Raw genomic sequence first — 14,042 nt, 5'->3', positions numbered from 1 at the left:
AATGTAGACTGACTATCTCAGGTTCTCAGCAACAGAGATTCTGACAGCCTCTACACACATACACACACACACACACACACACACACAGGTCTGAATTTTGAGCCTGTACCATGCACCAGTGCAGAACCAACCACTTTTCCATTACTCATGCAATATGGGAACCTAGAGGGAAGAAAGTGGTGTCAAAGGTAGTTTGGAAGCAGTGACTCAGGATGACTTGGGCAAGGGAAGTGGTGAACCTTATCATTAAGAGACTTCTGCAACTCAGGCCATGGACAGAACTCCCATTAAAGATAACTCCTCCTGGGATGCCTGGGTGGCTCAGTCAGGTAAGCATCCAACTCTAGATTTTGGCTCAGGTTATGATCTCAGGGTCATGAGATCAAGCTCCGTGTCAAGCTATACACTGGGCCTTAGGATTCTCTCTCTCCCTCTGCCCCTCCCTACACTCTTGAACACTCTCTCTTAATTAATTAATTAATTTTAAAAACTCCTCCTTAAGATGAGCTTGTAGACATAAATTATAAAACACAGGATGTGGGACTCCTGGGTGGCTCAGCAGTTGAGCACCTGCCTTCAGCCCCCGGGGGTGGGGGGGTGATCCTGGAGTCCCGAGATCAAGTCCCACATTGGGCTCCCTGTGGGGAGCCTGCTTCTCTCTCTGCCTGTATCTCTGCCTCTGTGTGTGTGTGTCTCTCATGAATAAATAAAATCTTAAAAAATAAAATAAAACACAGGAAGAAATACAAAGCAAAAAAGGAAAGTCCAAAGATCCCAAAGTAGGAGAATTTGTGCTTAATAGTATTTTTTTTAAAGATTTTATTTATTTATTCATGAGAGACACAGAGAGAGAGAGAGAGAGGCAGAGACACAGGCAGAGGGAGAAGCAGGCTCCACGCAAGGAACCCCACGTGGGACTCGATCCGGGTCTCCAGGATCATACCCTGGGCCAAAGGCGGCCCTAAACCGCTGAGCCACCCAGGCTGCCCAATAGTATTTTTAAGTAAGTTTTCAAGTGAATATTTTTATTTCACAAAGAGAAAGAAGGAAATGTAATAAAACTTTTCAAAAGATACAAAATAAATAAGAATAGGCTGACTTGAAAATGAACCAAATAGAAACTTCCAAAAGGTGTAGTAGGGGAAATAAAAAGACTCCACAAACAGACTAAATAGACTATGGCAGCCCAGGTGGCTCAGCGGTTTAGCGCTACCTTCAGCCCAGGGTGTGATCCTGGAGACCTGGGATCGAGTCCCGGGTCGGGCTGCCTTTATGGAGCCTGCTTCTCCCTCTGCCTGTGTCTCTACCTTTCTGTGTGTGTGGGTGTCTCTCATGAATAAATAAACTCTTAAAAAAAAAACAATAGACTAGACCCAGCTGAAGAAATCATTCATGAATTGGAACATGATCTGAGTATATCACTCAGAATACAGCATAGACAGAAAAAGAGAAAATATGAAAAAGAAGTTAGGGATAATGATGCCTAGATTGAAAAGCTCTAACATATGTTTTTAAAAATATTTTATTTATTTATTCATGAGAGTCACAGAAAGAGAGAGGCAGAGACACAGGCAGAGGGAGAAGCAGGCTCCATGCAAGGAGCCCGACGTGGGACCCGATCCCGGAACTCCGGGATCACACCCTGAGCTGCGTCCAGAAAAGCTCTTACATATGTTTAATAGATGCTTTAGAATGAAAGACTAAAGAAACTAGGAAAGAGAAACCTTTAAGAATTTTCCAGATTTGAAAATAGGGGATGTCAGAGGAAAATACATAAAACTGAACAAAATAAATAAAACAAAAGCTTATCTATCCCAAACGTCAAGAATAAACAGAAAATCTTAGAAGCTACAAGAGAGAAAAGATAGGTTTCCTGAAAAGGAGCAATAGACAGACGAAATGATTCTCTTCACTAACCAGGTGTGCCAGAGACAATGGCTGAATACCTGGAAAATGATGAAGGAAAATAATTGTCAGTCTAGAATTCTATATCCAGCTTAACTACATTCCAAGATTTGGAGGAAATGAAAGCATTTTCAGACATAAAAAGACAAGGACATAATTTTCCAGAGATTCTCACTGATCAAACCTACTGAAGGATACACTTCAACAAAATGAAAAGGAGTAGGTTACACAAAGCCCAGATAAACCAAAAAAAAAACAAAAAACAAAAGAAAGAAGAAAGAAGAAAGAAAGAAAGAAAAGAAAGAAAGAAAGAAAGAAAGAAAGAAAGAAAGAAAGAAAGAAAGAAAGGGAAAGTTAGTTGTCATAAGTTGGTGGGGAAATATAAATTAAAATCTCCTCCAAACTTAGAAAACTTCTCCATAAAGTTAGAAGATAAAGAAACATATTATTGAATATGTATTAAATAAGAATATGATGCTGATCACAGGCAATAAGAGACAGATGAAAATCTTACTTTTAATATAGCTAAGTAGGTATAACTCATTATATTCATGTTTGCAAGATAAAATTGCTAAGTTTATGTTGTCTTTATGATTGTTAATGTAGTGTGCCATTTGGAGTCAGGGGACAGCCAAAGTCAGGCCCACCTACTCCCCAGTAAACAGCACCTGGATTTCAGAGGCATTTTTGCCTTTGAAGGCCTTTCTGGTAATTCTAAAATCATACTTGGAAGTGATTAGCTTCTCCCCTTGCTCAAAAAAGCCATTCAAGTTTAAAAGTTCAAATTTGTATGTTCAAATAATGTTCAAAGAAGTGTAAGATTAGTAGTCAAGAGATGATGGTCCTTGTGCTGACTGTGTGCACTAACGGGCTGTGAGGACTCCAGCAAGTCATTTCATCCTGGTCTGAATGCAAAATGAGGGAGTGAGGCTAAATGAGTTCACATATCCCTCAACTCTCAGTCTGTGTGCCTCTATTTAGGACAAGCTCCATTTGGCTGTGTGTGATGGACTCCTTTTCCTGTTCTTGAAGAGCTTTGGAGTTAGTTCCGTCCTGGAGAACAGAGCTCCTTTCAGGCTAAATGCAAATAATAAACATGAGAGAGAATAAATGAGCAGCTGCCATCTATTCACCCCACTGGGCGGGGGACCAAGCGCTGAGGAGGCAAGGTCACAGACTCTACCCTGATGCCAGAATAAGATGCTGAGGTTTGCAGCAAAAAATCACTAGTGCACCAAACTGCAAAGATTAGTGTCTTAAAACAACAACCATTTTATTTGCTTACAATTCTTTGGGTCTACACTAAAGAATATTTTTTTAATTTTTTTTTATTTATGATAGTCACACAGAGAGAGAGAGAGAGAGAGGCAGAGACAGGCAGAGGGAGAAGCAGGCCCCATGCACCGGGAGCCCGACGTGGGATTCGATCACGCCCTGGGCCAAAGGCAGGCGTGAAACCGCTGCGCCACCCAGGGATCCCGTACACTAAAGAATTTAGTGTAGATCTAGCTAAAAGTTTCATCTGTTGGTCTTGCCTGGAGTCTCTCACACAGCTGCAGCCCTCTAAGAGCTCCTGTGGGCTCGGTGGCCTAAGACAGCATAAGTTGCATGTCTGAAATTTGGTACTGTGTGCTAGGTTGTCTGTGTGTCCCCAACCAGCTAATCAAAGCCTCTGCCTAACAGCAGTGTTCCTAGAGCGTAAGAGCACAAGCCCCTCACAGGGCCTCCTGAGGCATCACCTTGAATGTTGAACTTCACACATCTTTCTACCCATCAAGCAAGCCACAGGTCTGCCCAGATTCAAGGAATAGAAACAGACTCTATCAATGGACAGGAGGAGTGGCAGAGTCACAATTCAAGGCAGAGTGGGTGAGGGCATGGGAGAGATATTGTAATCATCCTTATAAACTGGTGTCCACACTCATCACAGGCAGCATCTCTAGCCCAGCATGAAGCAGGCATCCAGCAAACACTAGTTTAAAAGATGTATGTAAAAAAAAAAAAAAAAAAGATGCATGTCCTTACTTGCAAAGACTGAGTCCTTCTCTCTCCTAGGAGAAAGCAATAGTGCTATAGATTAAATGTCTTCCTGGTAGAGAAACAGCTGAATCACTGCTGAGTACAAATTCTAATGCACATGATTGGAGGGTGTGGGTATATCTTTTCTTTGGCTTGTGATGGGATTGTCATTTACCTTTGTTCTGTGGATATAAAATATTCTGATCCAGAATGCTGATTCCATAAAAACTCCAGTATAATGATAGTTATACTTACATAAGAGAAATACTACAGGCAAGATTTGATTATCATAGATTAGCCCATGGCAAATAAGATATGTATTACTCTCTTTTTTACTCTCTTATCTTCATAAGTGAAAAAACTATCCAATAAACTCCATCAAATTAAACAAATATGTATTTCATGTCTATTTAGTGCCAGGAATATAGTCCCTAGAAATAAAGATGGCATGAAAAGGTGTGTATCTCCTCCCCTGCGCTTGATGCCACCAGCCCAGATTTCATTAGATCTGGAAGTATACAATGCTTCCTATTGTTCTCACTGTTGCAGCCTCAAAAATGGGATCCCTGGGTGGTGCAGCAGTCTAGCGCCGGCCTTTGGCCCAGGGCGCGATCCTGGAGATGCGGGATCGAATCCCACGTCGGGCTCCCAGTGCATGGAGCCTGCTTCTCCTTCTGCCTATGTCTCTGCCTCTCTCTCTCTCTCTCTACTATAAATAAATAAAAATTTAAAAAAATTTAAAAAAAAGAATGACATCCAAGAGGATAGGCTGCCCCCGCCTTTGAAATGAAAAGTTATAAGCATACTTGTGGTGTCTTTGCACATGCTATTCTTTCTGAATAAAGTGTCTTTCTCCTCTTTTCTGCTCAATCCAGCATTTCCTCCTCTGAAATGACACTCTACCCCAGTCAAGTGGTTGGCCCTCCAACTTTCAGGTTCTTCATGACCCTGGGTATAGCTCATTTGCACACCCATCACACCTACTGTACTGCTGGTGCATGCGTCCCTCTCTTTCAGGACTTTGAGCCTCCTTAGAACACATAGTTTCTTACTTATCTTCATAACTCCATGCAACTACTCAATAAATATTTGATAAATGATCCAGAAATTAGCAAAAGAAGGAACAAATGAATAGAAAGTTAAAGAGCAGTAGATAACTTGAGCTAATAATCTGGAGCCCACAGTGCAAGTTGACCTGTAACTCTCATTCAAAACAACAGAACCCATTCTCCTTTGTTTCTGCCTCCTTCACTTTTCTTCCTCTAACATGAAGCAAATTTAAAAATCTGTAGTCAATTTTTGTATGTTACTCTCAAGGGATCATAGATAATGACTTTCTATAAAATTAAAGATCCCTCTTACTGACTTTGCATGATTTTTTTAACCAAGATATTATATTTCATGTTTAAATGCCTAAATTATCTCTTGATAGGCTACATAGCAACGTTACCTTCTATGTTGACAATACCTATTGGGTTTGCTTCAACAAAAATAGGGTATAACTGCCCTTGAATCCTAGTAAGCATTCTGGTGAGGTTGGTTTTAATCAGGTACAAAATCTCTAGGGAGGGCTGTGCTAAGTCAGAACCAGCTGTGCTGGGAGAAAGGCAGCTGAAAAATCATGTTAAGTCTCTCAAGGTGGCAGCCACTAGGCACAAAACGTAGGTAACTGACCCTGGTTTAGTCATAGTCTTACCAGTGAAAGTGTGCCACCAGAGCTGGGTTAATCAACAATCCAGTGAAAACAACCAAAAACATAATAAATCCCCAATGGTATGATTTTGTTTAAAGTAATAATATCATAGCATTAGGAGATGTCTTTGATAATCTAACAATGAAGGCCCCTGAAATTCTTGAGGGCAGATTTTACTACATCCCTGTTTATGTCATCATCCTCAAACATTACTGACACACACAGAATAAATTAGATATCTAACTAATACTCATAGCTGAGATGGTGTATGAGTCAGAAATTATTTGGAACCTAAATCCAACAGTTGCAACTAATTAAATCATAAAACTCAGGCCAGAATTTGTTGGTTGCTATAAGATCTTATATTACTGAGTATATGCAAGAATGTAATGCAATGAAAAAACAGAGGGAAAAAAAGTGGAACCAAATGAAAGAAAACAGCAAAGTTCCAAAGAAGTACTCACCAAAGATAATCCTTCTATAATTTTTTCCTAAGCAACTACTCTTCTTCATTCAACTTGATCTCTCCTAGTATAATAAACATTCCAGGAACCAGTTAGAATGATGGTTCTCAAAACTCACTCATTATCTGAGTTACCCAGGGTGTTTTTTAAATATACATATTCCCATTCCTATTTCAGATCCTCTGAATGAGAATCTGGAATCTCCCAGGAGTCTGTATTTTTCAATCTCCCCAGGTAATTCTCCCTCTTTTTTTTTTAATTTAAATTTTAGTTAATTAACATACAGTGCAATATTGGTTTCAGGAGTAGAATTCAGTGATTCCTTACTTACATCTCAGGTGCTCATCACAAGTGCCCTCTTTAATACCCATCACACATCTAGCCCATCTCCCTTCACCTCCCTCCATCAACCCTCAGTTTGTTCTCTAGGGTCTCTTATGGTTTGTTTCCCTTTCTTCTCTCCTCTCTTCCCATAGGTTCATCTCTTTTCTTTCTTAAATTCCACATACGAGTGAGATCATATGGTGTTTGTCTTTCTCTGACTTATTTCACTTAACATAGTACGCTCTAATTCCATGCATGTCATCGCAAATGGCAAGATTTCATTCTTTTTGGTAGCGAAGTAATATTTCATTATATATACATTTAGCCATTCATCCATCAATGGATATTTGGGCTCTTTCCATAGTTTAGCTATTTTTGATAATGCTGCTATAAATATCTAGGTGCATGTACTCCTTCGAATCTGTGTTTTTGTATACTTTGGGTAAATACCTAGTAGTGCAATTGCTGGATTGTAAGGTATTTTTAACTTTTTGAGGAACCTCTATACTGTTCTCCAGAGTAGCTGCACCAGTTTTCATTCCCACCAACAAAGCAAGAGGGTTCCCCTCTTTCTGCATCCTCACCAACATCTGTTGTTTCTTGTGTTATTAATTTCATCATTTAAGTGGTATCTCACCACGGTTTTGATTTGTATTTTCCTGATGATGAGTGATGTTGAACAGCTTTTCATGTGTCTGTTAATCATCTGGATGTCTTCTTTGGAAAAATGTCTATGCACGTCTTCTGCCCATTTTGCAACTGGATTATTGTTTTTTGGGTATTGAGTTTGAATAAGTTCTTTATAGATTTTGGATACTAACCCTTTATCAGGTATGTCATTTGCAAATATCTTCTCCCATTCTGTAGGTTGCCTTTTAGTTTTGTTGATTGTTTCCTTAGCTGTGCAGAAGCTTTTTATATTGATGAAGTCCCAATAGTTCTTTTTTGCTTTTGTTTCTCTTGCCTCTGGCGACATGTCTAGTAAGAAGTTGCTGCAGCTGAGGTCAAAGAGGTTGCTGACTGTGTTCTCCTCTAGTACTTTGGTGGATTCCTGTCTCACATTTAGGTCTTTCACCCATTTTTAAATTTATTTTTGTGTATGATGCAAAGGAGTAATCCAGTTTGTTCTGCCTGTTGCTGTCCAGTTTTCCCCACACCATCTGTTGAAGAGACTATCTTTTTTTCCATTGGATATCCTTGCCTGCTTTGTCAAAAATTAGTCAACCATATAGTTGTGGGTCCATTTCTGGGTTTTCTATTCTGTTCCCTTGATGTATGTGTCTGTTTTTGTGCCAGTCCATACTGTCTTGATGACTACAGCTTTGAAATATAGCTTGAAATCTGGAGTCATGATTTCTCCAGTTTTGTTTTTCTTTTTCAGGATCACTTTGGCTATTTGGAGTTTTTTTGTGGTTCTATACAAACTTTAGAATTGTTTGTTCTAGCTCTGTGAAAAATGCTGGTGGTATTTTGATAGGAATCACACTGAATGTGTAGATTGCTTTGATAGTATAGACATTTTAACAATGTTCTTCCAATACATGAGCATAAAATGCTTTTTCCTTTTTTTGTGTCCTAATTTCTTTCATAAGTTTTCTATAGTTTTCAGAGTACAGGTCTTTTACCTATTTATTGTTTTTGGTCCAATTGCAAATAAGATCAATTCCTTGATTTCTTTTTCTGCTGCTTCATTACTGTTGCATAGAATGTAACAGATTTCTGCACATTGATTTTATATTCTGCAACTTTGCTGAATTCATGTATTAGTTCTAGTAATTATTTGGTGGAGTGTTTGGGCTTTCTACATAGAGTATTATGTTGTCTGCAAATAGTAAAAGTTTGACTTCTTCCTTGCTGATTTGGATGCCTTTTATTTCTTTTTGTTGTCTGAGAGCTGAAGCTAAGATTTCCAGTATTATGTTAAATAGTAATGGTGAGAGTGGGCATCTTTGTCTTGTTCCTCACCATAAAGGAAAGGCTCTTAGTTTTTCTCCATTGAGGATGATATTAGCTGTGGGTCTTTCATATATGGCCTTTATGATGCTGAAGTATGTTTCATCTATCCCTAGCTTGTTTAGCATTTATATCAAGAATGACTGCTGCAGTTTGTCAAATGCTTTTTTCTGCATCTATTGACAGGATCATATGATTCTTATCCTTTCTTTTATTAATATAGTGTATCACGTTGACTGATTTACAAATATTGAAACACCCCTACAGCCCAGGAATAAATCCCACTTGATCGTGAATAATTATTTTACTGTACTGTTGAATTCAATTTTCTAATATTTTATTGAGAGTTTTTGTATACATGTTCATCAGGGATATTGGCCTATAATTTTCTTTTGTATTGGGGTCTTTGTCTGCTTTTGGAATCAAAGTAATGCTGGCCTTGTAGAATAAGTTTGGAAGATTTCCTTCCTTTTTTTTTTTCTTTTTTGGAACAATTTGAGAAGAATAGGTATTAATTCTTCTTTAAATGTTTGATAGAATTCCCCTGAGAAGCCATCTGGTCCAGGACTTTTGTTTTCTGGGAGATTTTTTATTACTGAATCAATTTTTTTGCTGGTTATGAATCTGCTCAAATTTTCTCTTTCTTTTTCTTCCAACTTCAGTTTTGGTAGTTTGTAGGTTTCCAGAAATTCATCCATTTCTTCCAAATTTCCCAGATTGTTGGCATAAAAATTTTCATATTATTCTCATAATTTTTTGTATTTCTGTGGTGGTGTTTATGACCTCTCCTCTTTCATTTGTGATTTTATCTATTTGGGTCATTTCTCTTTTCTTTTTGATAAGTCTGGCTAAGGGTTTATCAATTTTATTAATTCTTTCAAAGAATCAGCTCTTAGTTTGTTACTCTACTGATTTCTTTTTGTTTCTATATCATTTATTTTTGCTCTAATCTTTAATATTTCCCTTCTGCTGACTTTAGGCTTCATTTGCTATTCCTTCTCTAGCTCCTCTAGATGTAAAGTTAGGTTGTGTATTTGAGAGACTTCTTGTTTCTTGAGATAGGCCTCCTCAGGTGATTCTCATGATCAGCCACCCTTAGCAATTTTTGCTTTCAATCAGTGATTAAAAAACAAAACAAAACAAAACAAAAAACTCCACCAAAGGACACCTGGGTGGCTCAGCAGTTGGGCGCCTGCCTTGGGCTCAGGTCGTGATCCCAGGATCTGGGATGGATGGAGTCCAGCATCGGACTCCCTGCAGAGAGCCTGCTTCCCTCTGCCTGTGTCTCTGCCCCCACCCCTGTGTCTCTCATGAATAAATAAATAAATCTTAAAAAAAAAAAAAACTCCACCAAACTTAAAGGTATATGGTTAAGGGCTGAACTTTGTTCTCCCAAAATTCATATGTTGAAGTCCTTACCCCCGTATCTCAGAATGTGACTGTATTTAGAGATGAGGTCTTTAAAGAGGTAATTAAGTTAAAATGAGGTCATTAGGGGGGGGTCCTAATCCAATATGACCATTATGCTTCTAAGAAGAATTTAGGACACAGGTACAGAAGGAAGACCATGTGAAAACAGAGAGAAGATGGCCATTTATAAGCCAAGGACAGAGACCTAAGAAGAAACCAGCCCTGCCAACATCTTATAGCCTCCAGAACAATAAGAAAGTAAATTTCTGCTGGTTAAGCCACCTAGTCTTTGGTACTTTGTTACTGTAGCCCTAGCAACTAATATGTGTACTTTCCACTGTTAATTTGTGAAGCAATAGATATGAATGTCAAAAAGACATCATAAAGTGTGTTTTGCATAATGAAGAAACATTGTATTTCAAAGGAAAAATAGTCCCACTAAAATGGCTAATTAATAATTAAGCTTCAGTTCTATTCAACTCCAATAGGAAGAGAAGTTGCTGAGGGAGAAGACAAAGAAAAAAAGAGAAAAATGAGTCCAAAAGAGAACAGGAATAATAAAGAGCTAGAAAAATAGGAGAAAGAGGGACATTCAGGAAAATGCAAAGTATAACCCTTAAGGGTTGCACTATAATACAATGACATTATGACATTATTATGAAACATAGGAGGGGGACAATGCAAATACATACTTACATACAAAAACCTGTTAAGGTCGTAGTGAAATTTGTCTCTGAGTCTTTCCTGGCCAGAGGGAGAAGTTTAATTTCTTTCTTTTATGTAGTCAACAACCATTTATAGTCTACCTACAGAATGTCAGGCACTCAGATACAGTCTGGCTATGCAAAGACGATTAACACAAGAGCTGTGCCATCTAAGAATGCTAGTCTAGTAAAAGAGATTCAGGCCTTCTTGAAGGTCCAATCCTAAGAAGACATGCTTAAACTTCCTTAAAGAGATCTTAGGCTCTTCAGTTCTCTATCTCTTTGTAGAGCTCCCATATTCCTAGAAAGGGAAACCACAGCTAATTCTTGTCCCTAGGTACCCAGGGAATGTGTATGTTTCCAATCCCTAGGCCCCCTTTGGCCAGTGATCAGAAGGAACTGTATTTCTCTGGCATCTTGACTCTAGCACAGAGCCAGGCACATCATAGGTGCTCAATAAATAGTGGATTTATTATTGAATAAGCATTCAACCAGACTATGATGCTCATCATCACAGGCAATTCACTTGAAGTTGCAAATACAGAACATCTTTCATATTGCTAAGTGGATACGATCCATTCCATCATGTTTTCAAGATAAAATTGCTAATTCTATCCTATCTTTATGACTAAAGGTAAGGTTTGCCATTTCAAGTCAGTTGTAATTAGGCCCATCTTGTCCCAGAAAACCAAGAGATGGGATTACATTTCAAAGAAATGGGTTCCAAAGGGCCCATGAGAGAACATTCCTGAGCTAACAAGAGGTTAATTTACCATTTGAACTTACAGCAGCAAGGCGGCTCAGTCCTCCTGGAAGCCCGTGCTCATCAAAGTCTCCTTTGGACTGGCCTGCCCACCTAAACAAGCACACAGAAGCAGCTCAGCGAATATAAGTATTCTGTTAACTGAATCTTCTAGTCATGGCACTGTACTCTAAGTCTAGTTCTTAAGACAGAAAGGTGAAACTGCTTTCTGAAAAAAACACTTGGTAACATCTTTTGACCTTGAGCTTTAAGCAACATCATAATTAAAGCCCAGATTTTGAAATTAGACAGACTTGTGCTAAAAATCATACCCCGTCATCTACATTGTCTGATATTGAGCTGATTGATCAATTAATTTTTCCCAAACTCAATGTCATCTGTAAAATGGAGATAATACCTTCCCATAGAGACCAAATAAGAAGGGTTGTTAATTACTCTCACCACTTGTATTGAAGCAAGAGAGTCCAGAGGTTTAGCATGCACACTCTGAACCCGATGCCTGACTTTCATCCCAGATTGACTTTACGCAAGATGACTTGTCTCATTCTTCAAAGTCCTCATAGGTGAAGTGCTTAGGAGAGTGGTGAGCCCATATAAGAATGTCACAAATGTCAGCTAGAAACTTTTATTTCCCATTAGTGTCACCAAAGTGCAGAAGCACACCTTGCATCTCGCTGCTCTCTGTCTTCTACTTATTTCTTCACCTTCACTTCCCTCTGCCACTGGGAAGTGGAGAGAGTATTGGTGTGATGTTCCACCACTCTTTCAAGTCATCTTTTATATTTGTAATTAGGTATAACCCCTTGAAAGGCAATGTTTCTAGACAAATTATCACCTAGATTAAACCCATACAGACATAAATGGAAATAACTTGGAAACCGAAAGAAGCACAAAATTCCATTACTATAAGAAAAGGCATCTGGTTTTCATCTTTTCTAATACCTGTTGTCTTCCCTCTTTATCTTTCTTTTCTTAGCAGTTTCTGAATTAAAAGAAAGAAGCTTAGCCTTTTATTCCTATTTAATATACACTTAACAAGGTATATCACTTTTAACGAGCCAACCATATTGCAGCAGAATTACTACTAATTACTATCCAAATATGTAATAGTCATTCTTCTTTCCCATTTCTAAGTTGAGATCAGAACTGGGGGCAAAGTTCAGGAAAATAAATAACCGTAATCAAGTCCTCTGTTAAGAGTATTAGGTGAAGAATAACTTTTAAAGATTTATTTATTTTAGAGAGAAAGAGAGATCATGGAGGTAGGGGGAGGGGAAGAAGGAGAGAATCTCAAGCCAAATCCCCACTGAGCACAGAACCCAACATGGGGCTCCATCTCACAACCCATGAGACCATGACCTATGAGATCATGACCTGAGCCAAAACCAAGAGTTGGACGCTTTACTGACTGAGCCACCCAGGTGCCCAAGGTGAAGAATATTTTTATCATCTACTTTAACTGACCAGATGTAAGCCATTTATTATAGTTGAAACTAAATATAAATCAAAGCCCTAATGCCTTTTATGGTGTCTATTGAGAGGGGAATTAACTGTCTCCCCATCTAAAAAATAATTCAGTGTCCTAGAACCAATAGTGTTAACTCCCAGGTCTTAGGCTCTTCATCTGTTGAGTAATCATGATTTAAACTGTCTGACAACTTTGATTTGGGCAAATAATAAACCAGAACATGGGGATGGAAGTAAATCATTGACATAATTTTTGGCACAACAATCCAATAGAATACTTTAACTTAATCTTTAAGTTAATCAGCTGTGTTTGCAGCCACTTTCCAAGCCACTTGGTACCATCTAGATTCTGATTCTATTTACTATCTGTGTCACCTTGAGCTAACCAATTAAACTCTTAGTACCTTAAATATCTGTATCTATTAACTATAGACAATGATACTGCTATTAACTGAATGTTTGTGTCCCCCCAAAATAAATATGTTGAAACCCTAATCCTGGTGTGATAGTATCTGGAGATGGGACCTTCGGAAGATAATTAGGTCATGAAGGCATATCCCTCATAAATGGGGTCATAAGAAGATGTCAGAGAACTAGCTCTCTTTCTACCGTGTTAAAATACATAGAGAAGTCAGCAGTCTGCAATCCAGAAAAGAACCTCACCATAACCCTACCATGTTAAAACTCTGATCTCTTGCCTTCCTGCTTCCAGAACTGTAAGAAATAAATTTCTGTTGTTCATAAGCCACCTTGTCTATGGTACTTTATAGCAGCCTGGTTGACTGTGACAGATAACTTCATGTGGTTATTTGCAGGACTGAATGTGACAGTGTGTATAAAACCTGTGCACCATGCCTCATAGGCTGTGACTCATGACCTACACTCCATAAATGTTGCTTCCTTCATTTTCCTTTCCCCTCCAGTCAAAGGATCTATTTGTCAGACCACAAATTCAATGCCATCTTCTCAAACCCATACGGAAATAATTTAATGTCAACCCATTCTTCAAGCCCAACTAGAAAAACAACTTGGAATTTCTCAAGTTTTCCAAAAGCCCAATCAAGTGAGACAAGCAATTAACCACTCATATAACCCACATCCTAGATTCTACACCCAGCTAACCATTCCATTCATGCTTCCATCATATTTTCTTTCCTCCTACAAATGCCATGACTTTATGTTTCCACAGAGCCACTGTTCCAGGAAGCTGATGGGATAGTACAAACAACCCTGTGATTCTAAATAGCTTCTCTTTATCCCTCACTACTTTCCTCAAACACTGTGTGTGGTAAAAATAGAGGCCCATAATTTTAGTGCCAACCTGTAATATTTTTAATCAG

General features: G+C 38.6%; 1 long non-coding RNA gene across 36 annotated transcripts in view; it reads right to left on the bottom strand.

Moving 5' to 3' along the window:
- LOC121472214 overlaps positions 1-14,042 on the bottom strand; it is a 322,481-nt gene that overhangs the window by 265,945 nt on the left and 42,494 nt on the right. For all 36 annotated transcript variants that reach the window (XR_005982807.1, XR_005982816.1, XR_005982801.1 and 33 more), the window contains exon 3: positions 11,259-11,328. This is a non-coding gene — a long non-coding RNA (uncharacterized LOC121472214). The remainder of the gene's footprint in view (positions 1-11,258; positions 11,329-14,042) is intronic.

Source organism: Vulpes lagopus, chromosome 1 (assembly GCF_018345385.1).
Source record: "Vulpes lagopus strain Blue_001 chromosome 1, ASM1834538v1, whole genome shotgun sequence".
In the NCBI taxonomy this organism is placed as follows: Eukaryota; Metazoa; Chordata; class Mammalia; order Carnivora; family Canidae; genus Vulpes; species Vulpes lagopus.
Note: the sequence above shows the minus strand (reverse complement) of the source record. Positions and strands in the feature narration are given on the sequence as shown.